Genomic DNA, 20,160 nt, shown 5'->3' with positions numbered 1-20,160 from the left:
ACTGGACCTAGTTTGCTCCACTGGAATAACCCTTTCCAATCTTGGTGGAACAGACTTTTCCCATGGATCTTTCAAGTTGTCTTGGACTGGAAAATTGTTTTATTCAGTTTTTCTATGAGATCTGCTCCACTAGAATTTGGCCAGAGTCATAATTTAAAGGCATTTGGAATGGTCTCGAGTATAGTTTCTGGGATTTCCTGCCTTAATTATACCATCTTGGCTTTTCCCTCCCTGCCCCCCAAATAAGAGGTTTTAATTAATCATTATAGGAAGTCAATGAAAACCAAAAAAAGAAGCATATAAAATGATTGATAGCACCTACAGCAATTAGGGTCCAACTGAGCTTATATACTATGGTTAAGGTATCAACACAATTCTATATCACCAGGTCCAACAGTCTGGGAGCAGGAACAGAGAAACTAGATCTTGAATATCTTCAAGGGAGGATTAGTGAAGCCTGAAGGAAAAAGATAGAGTGGAAGATTAGGGAGAAATCTGGGAAGGCAAGTTTAATGTAAGGGACAGGGAGAAATAGAAGGATAAGAGTATAAAGCATAGCAAAGTCTATTAGCATAAGACTTTCCTTATTGTTGAAAACTCATTACTTACAATTCTTCCTTTTGGTTGGAGAGGGAGTTGTGGAGATTCTGAAAGAAGAGGAATTTTGATCTTTTGACTTCCTGTTTTAAAAGAGAAGACAAATAGTTGTAGATTCTCAAGTCACTGAAGGGAAAGAAAGACCTGAAAAGCAGGAGGATTGGAGTGAAGGAAGTCAATGGACAGAGGAGCTAGCAGTATCAATCATGTCCCTAGCTCCAGCTTAATACACCAGAGACTTCCGGAATTTCCCCTTGGTTGAGATCTGAGACTCTTTTTCTTTGTTGAACTAGATTATATTGCTCCCAATAGAAGAGCTCATTTTTTGTATATTATTTGATATATATATTTTTTCATATGTATACTCTTTCTGATTTGTTTTCCTATTGACCTGGATAAATGGGTTTATTTGCTTTTCACTCTGTGTTTGTGTGTGTGTGTGTGTGTGTGTGTGTGTGTGTGTGTGTTCATTTGGAGTTGGCATTTAGGGAATCAAATCTTGGGTACATGTATAACTTGGCACACTTCTCCATTAAGGAATAGTGATGAAAAGCACAACTTGAACCTAAATTTTTTTCTAGACTAGGAGTACTTTAAAGAGTACATAGAGGGGCGGCTAGGTGGCATAGTGGCTAAAGCACCGGCCTTGGAGTCAGGAGTACCTGGGTTCAAATCTGGTCTCAGACACTTAATAATTACCTAGCCCTGTGGCCTTGCGCAAGCCACTTAAGCCCATTTGCCTTGCAAAAACCTAAAAAAAAAGGTACATAGATATATTCTGGTATCTTCTTTCTGTGAAAAGAGCAGAGTGACCAATCCCTCTGGTTCCAACCACCTTATCTAGATAAACCAATGTAGATACATATATCCTGCATGGGCAAAATATACAGTGCAGCAGCATACAAGTCATACCTCTTAAAAGAGATTATGATTGAACTAAGGAAATTCCAGCTCTTTTAATACTCTACCATTTATTTATAAGTAGTTTTTAATAATTAAACTTTCTTAAGATAAAATGTATTAGTCCTTTAAGACTGCTTTATTTGGGGGGGGAAAGCCAAAATGGTAGATTAGGGGCACTCATCCAAATGAACTCTCCTAACATTCCCCTCCTAAAAACTTTAAAATTATGTCTCAAGGGGCAGCTAGGTAGTGCAGTGGATAGAGCACTAGCTCTGGAATCAGGAGTACCTGAGTTCAAATCTGACCTTGGATGTTTAATAATTACCTAGCTGTGTGACCTTGGGCAAGTCACTTAACCCTATTGCCTTAAATTTTAAAAAATGTAAAAAAATTTTGCCTCAAATCAAATTTTGGAACAGCAGAGGCAACAAATGTTCAGAGTGAGTTATCTTTCCAGGCTTAGAAAACATAAGGTCAACAGAAACCTATGTGTGACACAGGTTGTCCAGAACACACATGCAGCCTGGCAACATGGTAGCAGCAGCAGCTTTGAAAGATCTCAGTCATAAAGAGATTACAAGGGACCCTTTGCTGGCACTGAGTGTACTGGCACTGATTGGCAACACTATTACCATACACATTTCTGGGTCATAGTTTCAGGGCTGAGAGGAAGGCAGCCCTGATCACAGTCCCAAGACAAAGGATCAAGGTTTCATCCTAAGTAAAGACTGTAGCACAGACCAGGAGAGCAGTGACCCCACCGCTACCAGTACTACACCAACTTGGAAGCATGGAACACTTGCAAAATCCCAGAATTAGCACCTAAAAAGAACAGTATGAAAGAGCCTGAAGTTCAGGAAATATTCAACACAATGTTAAAAATACAACAAAACCTAATTAATATTGCATTTTAAGAGTAAGTTAATATATAGACTTTGGTTAAAGAAGGATTTAGGAAAAAAGGGAGTAATCAGTAGTGTAAAAAAAAATCAAAGAAAGATCAAGGAGAATGAGACCTGAAAACAAGTCATTAGATTTAGCATGTGAGAGATAATTAGTAACTTTGAATTGAATGGTAGGGATGGAAGTTAGTTTGCAATGGCTTAAGAGATGAGAAGGGGAGTGAGGGAATTAAGTAAATGAATATACTAAAAACTTAGACACAGTTGTAGCAGAAAAAGGAGCCATTGCTTAGGAAGGATTGAAAATAAGAAGAGGGAGAGAAAAACTTTTTAAGGGATAAACTCCTAGAGAAGTATTGAAGATGGTATTAAAAGTATAAATAGAGAAGTTGATTTTGACAAGAAGACTGAACTCTTTATCTGACATGTTAGCAAAGCACTCAAGAATGAGCAATAACAAACATGGATTTTAAGGTGGGGAATAAAGGAAAAGGGAAGAAACTCATAATGATTTGTCTCTTTTCTGAGTAAAGCAGCAAGATCCCCTGTTGAGAGGAAGGAGAAAGATACAAGTAAGTGGCTTATGTGGAGCAAGAAGGTTTGGAGAGCGAGAGATTTTGTGGAGAGTTTGAAAGAGTTTTTCATCAACTAATAAAAGGATTGCTGTAAAGCAGTAAAGAGGCAGTTGAGATTAAATTATATAAATTTGTTTGGAACCTAGTCAGCACATTTGTGTGACTTTCTCCAACAGCATTCAGGGGAAAAAAAGATGAGTAGGAAAAGAATTGTGAGTTTGGCAATATGTGACTGGCGGTAGGACAAGGGATTTAAGATTAGAAATTAGATTTAAAGTTAGTCTAACTGACTAACCATGGCATACAAGTGTAACTGTACATAGACAAGGCTACCTGATATAGAAATGACTCCCCACATCAGTAATCAGTTGCTTTTTGCCTATTAAAGTAATCTTCCTTCTTAAAGGAAAATGTGAGGCTTCTGAGAAGTCTACTTATTTTTTATTCTCAAATCATTTTTTCCAATATATTTTTTACTATCTTCATGGGTAGACACCTTCACACTATATCACTAAGTTTCTAACTTTATTGACTTACCCTGGAGGCTCATATCAGGATTTTTTTGAAGAAATTCTATATCCTATCATCCTCTGCGCAAAGGCATTTTGTGTGCCTGTCATCAGGGGTTATGCTACTAAATGCTTAACAACAAACTCTCTAAAATAAATACAACACACTTTTAAATTTAATCTGCATTATTAATATTTTTCTCCATTACATTATTAAATATAGACAATAAAAATATAATAAATAATAATAATACATTAAGCCCTGATTTTTGTTGAATTCAGAGGTATGTGTTTACACTAAAAACTTAACAGTTATTGGACAAAGTGTTTGCAGTTAGAGTACCAAATTCATTTAAAATTTAAAGAATTGGAAGCTAGGAGGTGGCAGGAGAACAGCCTCTTTTAGGTACTCTCTCCAAAATATTTTTAAAACCTTAAATTTGCAAGAGACAGAACCCACAGAAAGATCCAATGAGGCAATTCTCCAGCCCAAGGTAACCTGGAAAATAGTAGGAAGGCTCTGTTCCATGGGGTTGGAGGGGTGGCAGTGCCCCAGAGAGAAGGAGCTTCAGCCTTCCTGGAGCAGCCCCAGGGTGCCTGGCAGCAGAAGCAGTTTCCTGACCTATACCCCATGGAGTAGCAAGCACAACTTGGAAGATCAACAGGGAGACCTCTGCCAGAGCTAGCACAAAGCCCAGGCCAGTGTGGCCCTCCTCAGTGTGGCCTCAGCCCTCGGTGCAGTCCAGATCCCATAAAATGGAAGCAGGTCTATGGAGCCACCCAGCAGGAGCCACTTGGACAAGCTGCTCCCTGAGCACTCAGCCCACAGAAGATAAGGGAGTTGAGGGAGACTGCTGAGATCTGTCCTCTGTCCCTGGGATAGGACTCTGGGGCTTTGACCACATTCAGACCCTAGTTGCAGTCTGGGGCCTCAGAGGGGTGTGCTTGTGGCCATTCAACAGACCAGGAGAGCAGTCAGAGCCTCACATACTGACGTCCTTGTGGAGCAGTGTACCAATAATACTCAAAAGCTCAGGAAACACCCCCAAACCAGCCACAGGCTGGGAAAATGAGTAAACGTAAAAAAGGAACCTGACCATTGACAATAACTTTGGTCCCATGGAGGACCAAAACACACAATCAGAAGATGAGAAAGTCCAAGCTTATGCCTCTAAAGACTCCAAGAAATATAGAAGTTGGGTTCAGGCTATGACAGGGCTCAAAACAAATTTTGAAAATCAAGTAAGAGAGGTAGAAGAAAAATTGGGAAGAGAAATGAAAGAGATCAGGAAAACATGAAAACCAAGTCAGCAGCTTAGTCAAGGAGATCCAAAAAAATGCTGAAAAAAAACCACATTAAAAACCAATTTAGGTCAAATGGATAAAACAGTTCAAAAAGTTATTGAGGAGGAGAATGCTTTGAAAAGCAGAACTGGCCAGATGGAAAAGGAGATAAGAAAGCTCTCTGAGGAAAACAAAATCTTCAGATAGAGAATGGAGCTAAAGGAAGTTGATGATTTAAGAGAAATCAAGACATGATAAATGAACAACAAAACAATGAAAAACTAGAAGAAAATGTGAAATATCTCATCGAAAAACCAACTTATCTGGGAAACACATCCAGGAAAGATAATTTAAAAATTAATGGGGTACCTGAAAGTCATGATCAGGAAAAGAGCCTTGACCTCATTTTTAAAGAATTTCTACAGGAAAATTGCCCTGATATCCTAGAAGCAGGGGGTAAAATAGAAATTGAGAGAATCCAACAATCTCCTCTAGAAGAAGATTCAAAAAAAAAAAAAAAACCCAGGAATATTATAGCCAAGTTCCAGAAGTTCCAAGTCAAAGAGAAAATATTACAAGCAGCTAAAAGGACACAATTCAAATATCATGGAGCTACAGTCAGGATCACGCAGGACTTAGCAGCATTCACATCAAGGGCTCATAGAGCTTAGAATATGATATTCCAGAAGGTAAAAGAGCTTGGAATGCAACTGAGAATCAACTACCCAGCAAAAGTGAACATCCTCTTTCAAGGGAAAAGACATTCAATGAAACAGGAGAATTTCAAATGTTCCTATTGAAATGACCAGAGCTGAACAGAAAGTTTGACCTTCAAGTACAGGACTTGGGTGATGCATAGAGAAAGTGGATGAGAAGGGTAAATTATGAGGGACTTAATGATGATGAACTGCATGTATTTCTTCATGGAAAGATGACACTGATAATACTCATATGAACCTTCTCATTTAACAGAGTAGGTAGAAGGAGCTTTTATAGATGAGGCACAGGAGGGAGCTGAATTTGAAGATATCATATATTGTATAAATGGAGTAAAGGGTGAAAGGGAAATGTATTGGGAGTAAGAGATAGGAGAGGTAGAATAGGCTAAAATATCTCATGTAAAAAAGATATTTCATGTAGTTTTTGCAATGGTATGGAAGGGGAGAAGTCAGGGAAGAATGAGGGAGCTTTCATTCTCATCAGAAATGGCTCAGAGAGGAAACAGCATACACACTCAATAGAGTATAGATATCTAGAAGAAAAAAGGAGATAAGGGGGACAGGGGAAGGGGAAAGGGATATGGGTGATAGAGGAGAGGGTAAATCATAGGAGAGGACAATCAGAACACATTTTCTTTTTTACTTTTTGCAAGGTGGTGGGATTAGGTGGCCTGTCTGGGACCATGGGGCTGTGGTTGCTGGGTCTCTAGGGTGGGATGTAGACTTGGGGCCTCTTGGCCCTAGGGCCAGTGCTCTGTCCTCTGCATCACTCAGCTGCCCCACAGCACATTTTTGAAGAGGGATAGAGTGAAAGGAGAGAGAAAATAATGATAGATGTTAGTGGGGAGGAATGGATGGAGGGAACTACAATTAGCAGAATCAAGTGTGGAAAAATTTGGAAGTCAATTGTATGATGGACTTATGATAAAGAATGTGACCCACCTGAGACCGAACTGATGGTATCAGAACACAGACTGAAATGCATTTTTTCTTCTTTCTTTCACTTTATTTCCTATGAGGTTTTATATTTTTGTGGGGGAGGGGTATTATGTTACTCTAAAACAAGAATATTTTGGTAATGTGTGACTAAATTAAAGAAAATTTTAAAAATTCAGAATGAAAAATACATTAAAATTTAAAGAATCTAAAAATTTTAATAGGTGGTGCTCTCAGCCCCTTTTAGTACCTCTCCAATGCTCTCATTATGGATCAGAAGAGAAACATATATAACTAAGTGTTCATTTTCAATTTTATTTGTTTTATGAGCTGTTGTAGCCAGAGATTCCATCATCCAGTGACAAGTCTACTGCTGATGAGTATATTCAAACTTAGATAAACAGATCCTCAGATAGCGATACAATATATTCATGGGATCATGCTCATAGACTTGGTAGGTTGGTTAGAGTCTGCCAGAGTTTGTAATCTGTTGAGTATCTTCAAAAACCCAGAGTCATTTCTACAGTACAAAAAGATATAGTAGTGAAATGTTTCAGAATAGTCACTTGCCTAAGGGTATCACATCCATCCACTCAAGGAATTCATTTCTACTGAATGGAACTACTACTAAATATTTGTTGCATATCCTTGCTATATTAGGACTAAGTTAACCTTTATGTTAATTATTCAATGACCTATAAAGTGCTTCATCTCCTCCCAACATTGACTCTGAATTAATGAGAGACTAATGTCAGGTTTATCCTTAACAGACTTTCTTTACCACATCTGATAGAAGATTAAAGTCACAGGGGAACATAAAGGCTGACATCTTCAAATGTGTTCCTCAAGAAGAGTCATTTACTACCTGGTCCAAAAAAGTCATTAAAAATAAGTTGTATCATGTTAGGTGAGCTCCTTTGCTGAGTAGAGGTAAGATCTAGCCAGACTTTTTTTTTAATTTTCTTGATCTTTTTTGTTTTTAATATAAAATATTTCCAAATATATCCCTCCCCTCTCCTACCAAGAGAGTTATCCTTTATTTAAAAAAACAGAGGGGGGGGGAGGGGAAGAGAAAAAGTAGTCCAGAAAAAGTAATTAAGATATTAGATGAAACTGATAGTACATGTACTCTTCTCCACTCATAGTCCCCCAGCTCTTCAATGAATATACATTTGGAAAGGAGAGTGATTCATTTGCAAGGAAACTTGGCAAGACCATTTCTAATCACAAGGTCTTTCCCATCATGATACAAAATACTTTTCCTGATTCCTGACCTTTTTAACCACAAAGCTTTATTGCCACAATAATTGGTTCAATTTTGTGCATGCAGATCCTTTCATAAATACTCCTGAAGAAGGGAGCTTGGGATGTAACCAAAGTTAGACAATGTGTCCCATTGACTTTTGAGACCTTTAGGCAACTATTTGGTGCCTTGTGGTTGAGGTTTTCTCTAATTAGGTTCTATTGTTATTCTGTAGTTGAGGTAATCCATTCCTAGTCCTTCTGGTTGACATTGGATCACAGCAGATTATTCCATCAGCTTCTGATATATACTCTGACAAGTCCCTGACCAAGGTCCTTAACATCTCATTACCTGAGTTTTCCATAAAACAATGAAATCACAACTCTGATCTTCAAAAAATTAAATGGGAAATTCCTATAGACATAAAGAACTTTATAAAGTACCTAGATTTTGACAATCCATTTGTCAGAACAAAATGATGAAGTTACTAGACCCAACAAATATTGACTAATGGGTTAGATTACTGAGAGAAAGGCTCCTAGTAGAATATTAAAGAAAATGATTCTTTATGTGGTTCCTTTCAACATTTTATTTTTCAGTTATCTCAATGAAGCCATAAATGGTATTTCTATTACATTTTGAGTTTCATGGATTTTGGAAGAGATATCTCCTTCACAGTGCCATGAACAACAGAATTAAGATCCAAAAGTAACTTGAAAGTTTAGCAACTGGTGATGTTTAGTCTGAATAAGAAAAGACTTAAGGAAGAAGATATCTTAAAATATTCAAAGTGGTTTTTATATGGAAGAGGAATTTGGGGAGCAGAACTAAGATGATTGAGTGGAAGGTACATGGAAGAAGACTTAGATCTGATAAAAGTAAAAGTTCTTACCATTAGGGTTGTTCAAAACAATAAAAGGTTGTTCTTAGAAGTAGGGAGCTTTCTTTCACTGGTGGTTCTCAAGCAGTCTGAAGGACCACTTGTCATACATGTTTATAGAGAGCATCCTGTTCAATTATGGCTTGAACTAAAAGCTGTAATTCTTGGTCCTCTCATACCCTAGTTTCCTACCTCTAAGGCCAGCACTGTATACTATATATACTCACTACTCAGATATCTCAGTCCAGTAACCCCAGCAAAAAATAGGAATGAGTATGCCAAGGCCTGCTTTAGATAATCATCTGCTGGCTCTCAACAATCACTTCTTGGTTTTCCTAAGTGCTCACAAGTCAAATTTTTAATGATATCATCTATAATTTTATCAGGAATTAAAACTGAACTTGTTGGGCTATGGTCCAAAGATTCCCCTTTCTAATTCTGGGTTTTTCCACTTAGATGGTGACTTTCCTTGATAAAGAAAAGGAACAATATAAAGCCTGAATACATTTTCTTCATTTCCTGCTGCTAGCTATTAATATTGCACTGCCTGGCCCAAGCAGTGAAGCTGGCCCTTTCATTTTCTAGCTTCATCACAAATATTCACATGCCCCCGAAAATATTTTTTAACTGAAATAATTCAAATGTGGGAAATTACCAAGAGTCAACTTGCTTTATAACATAATTCCCTTCTGTAATTACATGAAAATAGAAGAATTTTCTGGGGAGGAAAGTTTGTGGTTCAAAGGATCAGAAATTAGAGGTATTTTGCATTACTATGAGAGAGTGCTATATTTGAAATCAGGGGACCTGATTCTGCCATGTGGAAAAACGCTGAATTGTTTGAATCCATTCCTGTGTGACTGAGAGAGCAGACTTGTTCAGTGACCAAATTTAATGCTTAACTCAGAATGGGAGGTTTTGCTAACCCTAAAAGCTCTTTCAGGAAATCTGAAGCTTGATAAAAGGATTGTAAAAAGACTTCTTTTATTACCCATCTCAAGCAAGCTCCCTTCATGTTGACCAATCAGTTTGCTTGTTCTTTTGTTTTGTTTAGTTTTTTGGTTTTGTTTTATTTTTTGCAAGGCAATGGGTTATGTGACTTACTGAAGGTCACACAGCTAGGTAATTATTAAGTGTCCAAGGTCAAATTTGAATCCAGGTCCTCCTGACTCTAAGGCTGGTGCTCTAAACACAGTGCCACCTAGCTGTCCCTTGCTCATTCTTTTGTTAGAACTGATAAAAGTAATATAAGTGATTTAAGAATCATAGAGGTTCCGAGGAGAGGGTCACCTATTTTGACTGTCTCTACCAATTGACAATACACCTTTTTCTACTTTTTGAATTTGCCCTTAACCAAGAGGCAATTATTGTCAATTCATTTCATGTTTTAAATCTGCTTCCTCATCTGTAAAATGGGGATATTCAACCAAATGGCCTCCTAGTATCTTTACATATTTCAAGTCCTATAATCCCTGGCATCTGATGTTTACACATGCTTCCTGTCTCTAACTTGCTATCTTCTGCTTTACCCTAGTCAAGTCTATCTTGGGAATTACCCATCCAATGCCCCACACTAGTACTGTAGGAGAAAGAACATAGTCCTCATTCTTGCCATGTGAGGGAGGAGAATTAATCTGCATTTTGAGTTACTTTGCAAAAGTCCATTAAACAGTTAAAACCACCCACTTGCTGTATTTACTGGCTTTCTCAGGTCTGAAGATCTATCCATTTAGTGCAACAGGAAAATTGGTGAAAAATCACAATAAAAATAAATTTTCAATAAGACTTCAGGTCATTACTTTTGCAATATAGTACAGACATGTTTTTGAGCTATGTAATCTCTTATTGCAGAGCCTAGGAATTTACAGGTGTTAAATTATCTGTGCAACACACACTTAATGTATTCTAAATTCAACAGAAGCAGAATATTTATTGCTTAGAAAAATTATAATATGAAAATTATAACCCAAAGCTATAATGTTCAAAGAAATTGTGTTCCTAAGCTCATAACCAGAATTATATAAATGCAGGATACATTGGAAATAGATTGTAGTATGGTACATTGTACTTTGCTCCTTGAAAAAAATAATTTAAATATTTTCATTAAATGAAAAGTACTTTTAAATGAAAGGATAATTAAATTTTAAAATGGAGTTATCAGTTTGACATTGAGGAAATAAAATTCATGAAGTAGTTCTAATTTAAAAAAATTCTCCCCAAGGATCTAAACTCACTATCATACACAATGGAAGGAACAGAGATCTTTCACAAGACAGACTGTTTTTAAAGAACAGAAAACATTTAGATATTAGGTTAATAAGAATGGATGAATGGGTGGTTGGATGAATAGATGGCTGGATGAATGATGACAATGATTATATGCTTTTAGAAAACTAAAAAAAAAATTTCACTTAATTGTATTACTCCCCAACTAAGCACTATAGATCTTGTAATGTAAGCTCTGGAAAAAGAGGGAGACCTCTTTTGTTCCCCCTCTTCCTCTCCCCTACACTATTCCCTCCTTCCATATCTCACATCTTTTCCTTTCTAGGGAAAATTCTTATAAATGCTCAAAAGATCCCATTTTATATCATCTTTTCCATTGATTGCCCCCCTCTATCATCTCTACTCTCTCTTTAATCTTCAATTTCCTCCTATCTACTGACTGCTTCCATCCTGGCTACAGGCATGGGCTCACATAAACTACGATATATATCACATCTTCTTACCTAGCCCTAACTCCTGTGTTGACCACTAGTGTCAAATCTCCAACTGTCCATGGGCCACCTCGAACTGGATGTCCTATCATCATATTAAGCTCAACATTTCCAAAACTAAAGTCATCTTTTCCTCCATACTCTCACCTCTAATGAACTTCTCTGTTTATATTAAGGACACTTACAACCTCTTGGCTCCTAGTCTTACAACCTAGTTGCTATCTTTGACTCTTCAAGTTCTCTCACCCTGTTCCCATAAGTCACTTATCGTTAAATACTATTGGTTCAAATTTCTCTCTCTCTCTCTCTCTCTCTCTCTCTCTCTCTCTCTCTCTCTCTATATATATATATATATATATATATATATATATATATATATATATACCTTTTCTCCTCTGACACTGCTACCACCTTTGTGTAAGCTCTCTACTGCCCCCTGTTTTGTCTCTTCTCTCCCCACAATAATCCAACATCCACTAGGCTTTCAAAATGATCTTTCTAAGAAGCAGGTTTGACTGCTTCACATACCCCAACTCAATACACTTTTGTGATTTCAATAGCAACTATAAAGCCCTTTGTTTTGCTTTTAATACCCTTTACAAGCTGACCCCTTTCCTTTTCAATTTTCTTATACCTTATTTCCCTTGAGTTGTTCTATGTTCTAATGACATTAGTTTCCTTGTTTTTCCCAATCATGACACTCAGTCTCCCAACTCTATATATTTTTCACTGACTGTATTCCATACTTGGAATGTTGTTCTTGCTCACCTGTACCTTTTGGTTTCTATAGCTTTCTTCCAATTATAACCAATGTCCCACATTCTGTAAGAAGTTTTTGCCAGCTCCCCTAAAGTCCAGTACCTAGCCTTAAGGCATAGTTCCATCTTATTATCTATCTATCTATCTATCTATCTATCTATCTATCTATCTATCATCTGTCTATCTGTTTATCCATCTGTCTATCTATCTCTATCTATCTATCTATCTATTTATTTTATTTGTATATAGTTTGTTTACATGTTGTCTTGACCATCAGACTTTGAGCTTCTTGAGAATAGGGATTTTTTTCTTCATATCCTCAGGACTTAGCACATAGTAGGCACATAATAAAAGTTTTTTCATTTAAAATAAGTTAAGAATACTTATATGTAATTGCCTCACATGTGAAATAGTCACATGGGTTCCTTAAGTGTGTGTACACTGGATGCAAGTATACTAGACACACATGTCCCAAGGATGTGCCCCTTCACACATGTGAATAATAATTATGAGTAGGTAGAGGATTAGAATCCTCAGCCTCATATGTTATCTATTTGTAACTTTTCCTGCTGGGGGGTATGATAATTTGTTGGAAAATACAAGGCTGGATCATTTCTCATCATGGCAGTTGATAAAAATGACATTTAATGTATTTTATTTCAAGCTAACATGTCTTCTGGGCAACCTGTTGGTGGGGCTTATGACCTATGATTTTAAGTGGTTGCTGATTGCTATGCTACCTCTCATCCAGTATATCTTTTCTAAAAGTGCACTGTGAGTGGGGTACCCCAGATGATACATAAATCAATTAGACTCAAAACATATTGTACATGAAGTCAAATGAATAATTGGAGAAAATACCAGTAATTACAATCCATTTTGACTGTCAAGCCAGGTGATTCAACCCTTACCTCCTCCTGTCCCTTTTTGTTCACTCTCTTGATTCATATAGAGAATTCCTTTAATTCTCCTCTATTTGCCTTATTATTCAGAAACAGATGATATATAAATATATAGATATAGATATAGATGATATAGATATAGATAGATATAGATATAGATACTATATCAACACAAAAGTGAAGTAGTTTAAATTATGAAATTATTCCCATGCCCAATCTAAAACATTCAATAGAGAATAAATCCACAGTAGTAATAATAAGAACAATGATTGACTGATATAAATCATAGTTAGACTCAAAGTAAAAATAAAAATTTAGAATTGTGTATTTTTAAATCCTTTTATCTTAAAAAACCAATAGAGATTTTTAAATAATATAGCCATTAATTACTTGCAATTCTCCTTCAAATACATAAGACCCATAAAGTTTCAATTCAGGAAAAGATTTAATTAAAGGGATGAATATAAAACTCCCTGAAGACCAGTGACTAAGTAAGGTCTGAATAAAATAATCCAAAGAAGATGATCAGAATTGTAGAGAATGTCTAAGATATTTTTAGCCCATCCTAGTATTTGTCACAGGAGCCACTTGAATTAACAACTCCACTAAAGTAAAAAAAAAAGAGAGAGAGAGAGAAATTGCTTCTAAGGTAATCAGTAACCAAATTTATTGATCAATGTTAGGGGGAAAAATCAGGGCAGTCTTAGAGCTCACCCTAATCTTCCGAGGATTACCTAGGCAATGAAAAAAGTGAAATCAAAATTTCACTGATGGGGCAATTAGGTAATGTAGTGGATACAGCACTGGCCCTGGAGTCAGGAGGACCTGAGTCCAAATGTAACAACCTCAGACACTTAATAATTGCTTAATCATGTGATCTTGGACAAGTCACTTTAACCCCATTGCTTTGCAAAAGCCAAAAAAAAATTTCACTGACCTATATCCATGTAGATATGAAGTTAAACTAGATGTAACCAACAAATGAATTATGAAAAACTGTTATGTGTGATTGCTATGAGAGATGTGCTATAGACTCAGAAATAGGCAAATACCCCAATTTTTAAATCCTCAAAGAGGGAAGAATGAAGTCCAACTAAAAGGCAATAATCTAGACTTTGACTTCCAGCAAAATTATGGAGAATAATATTAAAGTTATTTTAATTATTATTATTATTACTTATTATAATTATTAAAGAATTGGTTTATGAGAATTTAGAAAGGAAAGCAGTAATCAGCAGGAATAGCTACATCAAGAACAATTTGTGGCATAAAATTTTCTTTTTTTTGAAATATATGCCTCTACTGACATAGGCATAATAAATAAAAATTTTAGCAAGGCATTTTAATTTTTTATTATATTCTCTTGGGCTAGATGGAATCTGTAGGTAAGATACATATAGGTTTATTTAAAACTCATTGATTAGCTATACCCAAGAAAATGATTAATGAAATGCCAGTTTCCTGGCCCAAGGCCTCTATTGGAATGTCTCTGGAAGCTCTATTTTGTCTGACTTTTTATCAGTGACTTAGATGGTGTCAAATTTGCAGAGAACAGATAAGACGAGTGACAGATATGTTGACCAATAAAATCAATATCCAAAAAACTGTCCATAGAAAATAATGTTATTAATCAAATAAGATACTATTTAATGGGAATAAATATGAAGTGTTGTACTTCAGTTCCAAAAGCCAACTGTGATCTTAGGATCATAAATCTAGATATAATTTAATGCAACCTCATTTTTCTGATAAGGAAACCAAAGCCCTGATATACTAAACAACTTGCTCAAGGTCTTACAGCAAATTAAGTAGAAAAATGAGAATCTTAACTGACATTCTCTGATTTCATAGTCACTTTCCTTTCCATTATATCACATCATCTCTCAGCAGGGCTGTGGGGTTGGAAATGAAATAAATTTTTATAGGATGCCTGATATGTGTCAGGCAGTATTCTAGACCCATTTTAAAATATTATCTCATTTGACCATGAGAGATTATCAGATATAATCCAAATCATCTTGTTTGAGCATTGTAGAGGAGAGGTAACTTGTTAAGAGTTCATATACAAAATACCTGGGGTTTTGGGGGACTAAATTATCAAAATGGGTTCCTAATGTGATGTGTTACCTAAAAGAATTTGACTAAAGAGAATTGTAGAGAATGTCTAAGACATTTTTAGCTCATTCTAGCATTTCAAGCATTTCAAACAGCTATATGAACATTAGATAGTATATATGAAAAGTATGGTATTTAGGACAAGGGAGGTGGTTGTTGGGAGTATTGGAGGTATTGGGGGTTGGGGATGGGGGAGGAAGATAAATGGTACAGTAGATAGAGACCTGGAGTCAGAAAAACTCATCTTCTTGAGTTCAAATATGAATGCAGACATTTATTAGTTGTATGATTCTGGGCCAGTCACTTAAACCTGTTTACTTTTAGTTTCTTCATCTGTAAGATGAGCTGGAGAAGGAAATGGCAAACCACTCCAATATCTCTGCCAAGAAAATCCCAACTAGGTTCATAAAGACTATGAAGAGTATCATAATTAGAAAATAGAAAGCAATAGTCCTGCTATTCTTTGCCTTATATAGACCACATCGGGAGACTGACACACAGAAAGCATATAAACTTCCAACTTAGAAGGGATATGTTAGTGAATGTCAAATAAAGGAACATTATATGGAAAAGGGTCAGTTATGTTTGGCTCTGGAAAACAGTTCTAAAAACAATGAGTAAAGTTCAAGAAAAGCAGCTTTTGTTTCAATATGAAAGTATTCTTCTTTACAATTAGAGAGATTCAAAAGTAAAATGGTTGAGGATGTGAGTTTCCCATTTCTAGAGTATTCAAGTAGACAATAAATGCTTGGCAGAGATACACCATAGAACAGGTGATCTCACCTTGCAGGGTTTTCTTAAATTTTTATCAGATCCATCTTCAAGGCACTTAATTGCCTTCATTGCCAGCATTTCCCAAGGTCATTCAAAGATGATCATAAAACTTGTGAGGAAAATTTGGAAACCTCTGAATTCACCTCTACAGAATTCCATAGACAGAACACTTGAACCAAGTTCATTTGATATGCATTCCTTGCTTCATAAGCCCATTCGCAGAAGTTTTGTCTTGAATGGAGAGATCTGAGTAAGATTTAATACAAAAGGCTTTCTAATTGGCCTCTTAAGTGACAATTTTTTAAATTACTATTTTCCTTTTTCCATCTTCAATTACTTTTTTATCTAAATTGATTTGGCCCAGAGAGATCTTAAGCATCAATAAATCTGCATATAGTTACATTAATGGATTTGAGAACTTATTAAATGGGTACTTATGTGACTGAATGAAAACCCAGAGTTAATCAAGTCATCCTGAGAAGCTGATATGAGCTCAAAACTGTGAAACCACCTGAGCATTTGCAAATAAGATGCCGTATCAACAAATTGTTTTGAATGATACGGGGTGTATTCAGAGGTAGAGAAATAAACAAACTACATCCCACTGAGAATATGGTGAACAAAATTAATGAATAACTTTGCATGGAATTAAGAATCTGTCACCAAGATAACACCCAAGAAGAAGCCTTTTGGAGCTGACAGATGGTCCAACGAATCTGTTAGTTCTTCATGTAGCTAGGCCTCAGGTCTGGAAGCAAGGCTAGACTTCCTTCCAAAGGACATCAGCTTTTATTATACCTGATCATTCTGTTGAGGATTGAGGGGAGCTGTATTGAAAAAATGGCAAATGCTCTCTGGAATTTTTTTTTAATGTAAATGATGGTTTTCTGGATTAAAACCAAAATAATTAACAATTGAAATAAAACAAAAGATTAAAAGGTCCTATTATAGCTAGAATGCTATAATTTTAGGTTTTGTGTTCCTGAACAAGGAAAAAAATAAAGGAAAATTTTACATAAATGTAATGGTGGTCATGCTTTCAGAATAGAAATAGAATAGAAACTTTTCTGGTGACAAATAAGTTCTGGGTCACTTCCAATGATATATATATATATATATATATATATATATATATATATATATATATATATATATATACATATGTATTCCCTAGATCTGGGTTCCTTCCAATCACATGTGTACCCTGGCCCTGTCTGAAGGGTCACATTTGGGGTTAAGTGGCTTGCCCAAGGCCACATGGCTAGGTAATTATTAAGTGTCTGAGGCTGGATTTGAACTCAGGTACTCCTGACTCCAAGGCCAGTGCTCTATCCACTGTGCCTCCACCCCTGACATGTTAACCAAGTTACTGCTGAAGGATTTGTGTTTTGGGATGACCCAGCAAACCTTGATTAGACCCTTGGTTCCTTCGATAGGGGGAAAAAAAAAGTTGAGCCAAATAGGATTGACTACTGAGTCAGGAAAATCTGTCCACTCAGTAGACTTAACCTATTTTTTTGGAGGCAATTGGGGTTAAGTAATTTGCTCAGGCTCACATAGCTAGTAAGTGAACTTGGTACCTTCTAACTCTAGGGTCAGTGTTCTATCCACTAAACCACCCAGCTGTCACTGTAGACTTTAAAAAAGAGAAATAACTCCCATAACCTTCTTATCTGTTGAGTGTTTGGGGACTTTTTAAACCTCTCCCTTTGTCTTTTCATGAAGGGATAAAGGGTACATGTCTTCCCCTCCTTCTTTCAGCAGTGACATGTGTCAACCTGTGTTGTCTAGGTAAACCTGAGATTGGACATGAATTCTCTGGTTGCCTCTTCTGCTTTTTGCTTTCTTTCTTGACCATATATGACCAAACAACAATCTTCAGATGGATATTCCTAGCCTTATGAGAATCAATATAAGTTAAAGAGGCTGAATCTGGGTGCTGATTGCCCAGGAGAATCCCCTGAGACAAATTCTTGAGTATAAGATGATGACTGCCAGGAAGATGGGTCCAAACCAATAAGGATTCTTCAGACTCAAGTAGAAGTTACAGAAAAGCAAATGTAGATATGATGTAAGAGAAAACTCCCTAACAATGAGTAGTATTTAAAAGTGAAATGAGCAGCCTTAGGTGGAAGGTTCTCCCTCAGAGAGGGAATAGCAAGGTCTGGATCACCCCTAATGTGGATTTCTCTTCAGTTAATAGTTGGACTAGATGGTCTCTGATGTCTCTTCCAACTTTGAGGTGCTATGATTTTTACAATCCATTTCTTAACACCCACCTAGGAAAGGAATAGGCTTTAGATAAATGAAATAGGACATCAGAACTTGGGAAAATTTGAGGATATTACTAAGTGAGATGGTTTCATCCAGTGTTCCAGTCAGCCTGAAACTTAGGGATACAAATAGGAAAGCAACTTACTTTTTCCAGGTAGCCAAGTCTCAGAAGAGACCAAGAGAAATGGCAGAGCAGACTCTATGACACAATTCAAATCTTGGGGGTCTACATCCATAGAAAGAAGTAGAAAGTAGTTTCTGAAAGAAGCAAACAAATGACACCATTATGGAAACTGTGCCAACCTTAGATTCATCCTCTGAGTGTATTTTGGTTTAGTGACCAAGCAATTTCTTCCCAATTTTTATCATTTTTAGTCACATCTAGTAATTTGGTTGCTTTGTTTTATTTGCTTTAGCTTTTAGTAAAATTGCTTTTGAAAGTTTTAGGCTTTGATGGTGTATCAAGGAGAAAATAAATATATTTGTGGCTGTGTGGAGAAGGACTGTGGTAACTTATCTCTGGAGAAAAAGAAGTTGAAGGCAAATTGAGGTCTTTCTTGAAAGGGAAAAATAATCAAACAGGCAAGCACAAAGCACTTGCTAAGCTCTTACCTGGGCTAGGCAATGGTACACAAAAAAGTGAAACAGCCCCTGTCCTCAAGATTAGATTCTATTGAAAAGAGCAAAAGTAAATCACTAATAAATAAAATAATTATACACATGATTAATAATATCTGAGGTTAACTGTATACTGTCATTACATGCATCTTGTAATAACTTTGAAAATACATTCCATATTTGCCTCTAAACAAAAAATGAGAGAGAATCATAGCCAAGTGTCTCACATTACACTAAATTATAGTAAATCATCTTTCAGTATCAGTACTATTATGGTTCTTAAAATGTGATACTAGATTTGTTGTTGTTTTAAGCTTTTCCAGTCATGACTGAACTAGCTCTTCATGACCCCATTTGAGGTGCTCTTGGCAAAGATACTGGAATGGTTTGCCATTTCCTTCTCCAATTCTTTCAACAGATGAGGAATCTGAGGCAGACAGGATTAAGTGACTTGCCCAGGGTCACACAGCTGTTAAATGTCTAAGGCCAGATTTGAATAAAGAAATATAAGTCTTCACTCTAGACTCAGCTCTCTATCCACTGAGACACTTAGTTGCTCAAAATTTTATAAATAATTATATGCAAACATATAATTTTAATAAATTAATATTTATTATTTTACATTATTATTATTTATTTGTAATATATAAATTTAAAAATCATCCTTCCATGACAATAGCATTTTTGTTCTTAACATGAGATACTAGGACATACCAAGGCTGGCATATAGTAAACGTTTAATAAATACTTTTTATTTTGAATTGATAAATGGGAGTGAGTCCTGCCAAAAAGAGAATTGATCTCTGCCATCTATATTTCCTATATTGTCTGAAAAATTAAATTTGGCAACCCCTTGGGTGCCTGGCAGGTGATTATGGTGTATGTAATTGTTGCAAAGGGAGAGGAATTTCATTATAATGCAATATTGCAAATGAAAACAGAAGTCATTTCATCCCAGATGGCAGATTTTAACTGGTGGTACTCCAGGGAAGCTGCTCTGTAATTAGCTTGCTTTGGTATGTTTCTGGAAAATGAAAGTTCTGTGTCTTCATATCTTAATAGTAGTAGGCCTCCCAACATCACTTTGGGTTTTCAGTGTATAGTGTATTCTCCATGATGTTGTAATTTAAGTAAAAAAGTCAAGAAAACCTCCCTGGACATTCAAACAGTGTTTACTGGTTTGGAAAGTTTACAATTTTTACCCTCACAACCAACCTGGGGTGTTTAATAAGGGATAACTTTTAGTGAAGCATAAAATATCCTTCTGTGACAGACAGAATGGGATATGATACCATTGACAGTAACATTGGAATATTTTACTTTGCTCAAATACTTCTTACTCCAGTGGATTGAGATTGTATTAATGTGGTTTTATTCCCCCTCCAATCATGCAAATAGTTTATTCTTGCCTATTCTACCCATGTTAGTTTGTACATATACTTCCATTAATTCA

General features: G+C 36.1%; 1 long non-coding RNA gene across 1 annotated transcript in view; it reads right to left on the bottom strand.

Moving 5' to 3' along the window:
• Positions 1-373: 373 nt before the first annotated feature.
• Positions 374-20,160, bottom strand: part of LOC141489896 (uncharacterized) — a 70,611-nt gene continuing 50,824 nt past the window's right edge. The window contains exons 2-3 of the long non-coding RNA XR_012469019.1: positions 610-680; positions 374-457 (exon numbers count right to left, since the gene is read on the bottom strand). This is a non-coding gene — a long non-coding RNA (uncharacterized LOC141489896). The remainder of the gene's footprint in view (positions 458-609; positions 681-20,160) is intronic.

Source organism: Macrotis lagotis, chromosome 5 (genome assembly GCF_037893015.1).
Source record: "Macrotis lagotis isolate mMagLag1 chromosome 5, bilby.v1.9.chrom.fasta, whole genome shotgun sequence".
Lineage (NCBI taxonomy): Eukaryota > Metazoa > Chordata > Mammalia > Peramelemorphia > Peramelidae > Macrotis > Macrotis lagotis.
The sequence above is the reverse complement of the archived record's forward strand: the minus strand, read 5'-3'. Positions and strand labels throughout refer to the sequence as shown.